Here is a 3,990-nt window from a genome sequence, read left to right on the forward strand (position 1 = left end):
ATTCCCTCAGCTGCTAGAGAAACTGTGGAAATATGGTAAACCTCTTGATTTATTGTCTGTTTCTGTGGGACAGTATTATCTCATGCAAATGAACATCTGGCTTTTGTATCTTACTCTCTTCTGATAGTGAAATTTGAATGAACACTCCAGGAGACCATCTTTATTTGTTTTGCTTTGCTTTGATTTTCTGCATTAACTTACATTTAAATCTTTTTTTTTTTTTTTTTCCTTTTGCAATCCTCTCTGTGAAATTTAACTAATTCAGCTTTCAGCTATATATAAAAGTGCTGTTTTACAGAAAGGAGTTTTCATGACATTCCCGGATAAGATTTATCAGACACTCCCAGCAACAGTCAGACAGGCTGCTGTTGTAGAGGCAGATCTATCTCCAAGTGGAATACACGTTGTCATCTTTGGATATATTTTGCCAGGATATTCTGATTCTAAAGATAGTGGGGAAACCAGTGCCAGAAGGATATCTATGAGTAGTTGCTTGGCTCTTGTGCAAGAAGCTGTCTGAATACTGGTAATTGCTTTGTTTTTGCAGTCTCCTTTCTCCAATAGAGAGATATGTGGAAGAATGGAGTAAGATTATGTGGAGATTATCTAAAAACCTTCTGCTTGCTGGACTGCTTTCTGATTATGAAACAGAAAAGGTAGTAGCCCTACTGGGAACTGAACTTCAGTGATGGTGAAAAATAACTTAACTGAAAATGATTTGTAATATTTTAATTGAATCCTTAGTAAAAAATAAAAATGTGCCTAACTTGTGTTGGCTGGCACAGACATACTTCCTCACAAGGGGTATTTAAGAAAGGTTTGAAACTGTTGATACAGAGTCTAGTTCATAGCCATTGGCAATTACATTCTTGAATAATAGCAGCCTTCTCTATAAACACTGGAAAACATGTTTGATTTTTTTTCACCTTAATCTTGACAAATTCTAAGTAGTTTTTGCCAGATCCTTGATTTCTCCTACAAAAATATTCATCACTACTTTTTACTTGATTTTAGTTCTTTAACCTCAGTCTGTAATCTTTTACAAATTTAAGATCTTGATTTCTACGTCAGAGTTGCCAGTCCCCCACACTTTTTTAAATTCCTTTCTCATCTATGACGTGAATGCATGGGAGAAAAAAGAATCCTGAACTGTATCTTCGAAATATGCTCTTCAGATTTCAGGTCCTTTCATGGCCATAATGATTTCCTGCTATTTATACTATATAATACAAGGATGTTGTCTTCAAACACCCATTTGCAAAAGTCAGAGCCGCTGCTGGAGGAATGCTTTGCATGAAATTATTCTTTTATCTTTCTTTTCAGAGACCACAGTGGCTAGACTGCTTTCTCCATGGACTACATGCCTCTTAGAGACAGACACGGGAGTATGCAGCTCCAGGTATTGCCATAAACCTTAATGGAGGTCTCAGGGAAACCTGCATCCATAAACTAAGGTAGTGGCGTAAAAAGGAGTACAGTTCAAACTCAGGTGTAAGTGCAAACGCTGGGCTGAATTTACTACCTGTAATACTTAGAACTCCTTGCATGAAGAGAACAAGGATGTCAAGATGAACTAGTTATGACCTAGAGGGTAAGTTAAGGCAAATACTATCTGTAGTCTTGACTTTTGGCAGTGGAGATCAGGCTCTGTTATGTTTTATGTCACAATTGTGTTTATATTTTGTATGGAAAAGGGTGATGAAAGGGAAAACCAGCAACAAGAATCTTCACAACTATCTTTTTCAAGGAGCTGCATGTTGTAAATAGTGTGTTTGACTAAAAGGATAAGTTATCACTTAAAGAAAATAGAGGAACTGAGAAAAGGGATAGTATAGAATGATGAGATGCTGAAGTCTACAAAGAAAAAAAAATCAAAGAAGAGACCAGCAAAGAAGGTGTTCAGCAGGAGGTGACTAGAGGAAATACTATTGTAACACCAGAATTGGAGGGAGGAGACAAGCAGAGCCCTTCCCTTTAGGAAATGGCAAAATCTTTCTTCCTCTGTAGGTCACAAGCCTTGCACTATAGAGGGAGATGGATTTGGGAGCTCCCTTGCGGCTACAGTCATTACCTGTGTTTTTTTGTCTAATAACAGTTGTCCAGGTTGCCCAAAAATGGATTAATGAAATCAGCAATCACACATTCCCCTTTTTATTTCCCAGAAAAACTGTTTCCAGCCTTTTCCGTCCATCCCAGGTCATCCTCCTGCTCAGGCTGCTGTATTTTGTTTCCAGCTGGTCCAGCAGAAGCTCCCACTCTTTCCATAAGCTTAGATCATCCACAGCTAAAATAACATGTCAATATATAGAAATAACCGTTATTCATCAATCCCAAAGGCTATTACAATCCCATGGAAGTTCATGGTATTTTTAAGTGCTGAGTACCATTTGGCATTACATCCCAATTTTTACTAGGTTTGTGGCAGCTATGATGCTCAGAATCACACCCTACTTCCGAAAAAGAAAACAGAGCTTTTAGTTTCTCTAGGTCTATAAGTGGTATCTTTATTTATAATATGACTATCCTTTATGGTTGTAGTAGACCTTTCACATTTTCTCCAGCACTTGTTAGTTATACTGTATCTTTGCACTTTATGATATAGACAGTACTTCATACTTTGTTTATAGGTAAACAGAATTCTTTCATTCCTGGATCTAAATAGTAGTATTTTCTGAAGACTAGATTCCTATACCAATAACTGAATTGTAATGGGATTCTTAGTCTCTATTGAAGTTCTAATCTGATAGTTTTAACTGCACAAGCCATTGCTTATATTCATGTTACACCCCAACAATGTTTACGGTACTCTGTCTGAGCCCAGCTGTTTGCTTATAGGAATCAGTTTACGCTAGAGGACTATGAATAACCATTCATCCCGTCTTTTCTAAAAAAGCCTGGATTCGAAATGCAGAAGTTGCATGTTTTTGTAAGCCATTAGTTTTTGTCTGTAACATATAAAAATCTCAATAAACACTTTCATTTTATATGAATTGCAAAATGATTCTAAAATCAATGTTAAATGTGTGTTTGGGCTTTCTCTTCAAACCTGAACAAGTCCAAGTGGTTTGGCCTGAAAATGTATCTTCTCTATTCAGCTCCAGTAATTATTTTAGCAACTGCAGCCTGTTATGTGGCCAGATTTCAGCTTGCAAAATTAGGACAATCGCCTGGGGCTATGAATCATCCCTGGGGGATTTGTAGATCACTCTCCAGCTGCTCTTGTTTCACATCCATGCTGGAGTGCAGGCATTGAAAATAAGTTCTATGCAGCCGCATTTTGCTTGCTTTACACATGAGCAAAGTCTCAGTAAAATGCACACAATATTGCTAAACCAGGTACAGTGCTATACTCCTGGTGTGCCATTTGAGTTTACTCTTCCTTTAAGTCTTAGCCTCTGGTTAACTACTTGAAAGTTCATTTAGCTTTTCCACAGGAAAAAAAAAAAAAAAAAGCTGTTATTTTTTTTTCCAACTAATGAAACCAGCACTTTTACCTTAGTTCAACATGAAAATAATATTTACTCACAAGTTCTAGAAAAGATATCGTCTGCTCATTTTTAGAACCAGGGACTAAATATTTAGTCAAATTCTGCATCTGCTGCAGCCCCCTTTTACTGTGCGTGGATGGAGAATATCTAAAAATATCTGCCTTGAGTCAATATTGCCCTGCCATGCAGGATTTGTGGTGGGGGAAAGCTGCCACGACAGCTTTGCAAAACACCGTGTTTGCCGATGGGCAGAGTGACTCAAAGGTGCTGATCAGAGCAGCCCGACTCTGCTTTCAGTGGCAGCATGGGGTAAGGGCACTCCCTATGGAGCCAGCAAATTCAGAGCTGTTGGAATATCGTATTGGGATGTATTTGTAATCAGAAGGTGATTCATAACAGTGGCCATGTTGCTTTTATATTTTAATGGTGGTGAGTCTTGTAGAGGGGAGATTTAGCAGTAATTTGGTATAGGCTCTGATAAGCAGTGGGTGTTCAGTGCTTC

The sequence above is a fragment of the Tinamus guttatus genome, unplaced genomic scaffold (assembly GCF_059628265.1).
Source record: "Tinamus guttatus ecotype Peru unplaced genomic scaffold, ASM5962826v1 Tinamus_guttatus_pri_ptg000442l, whole genome shotgun sequence".
Lineage (NCBI taxonomy): Eukaryota > Metazoa > Chordata > Aves > Tinamiformes > Tinamidae > Tinamus > Tinamus guttatus.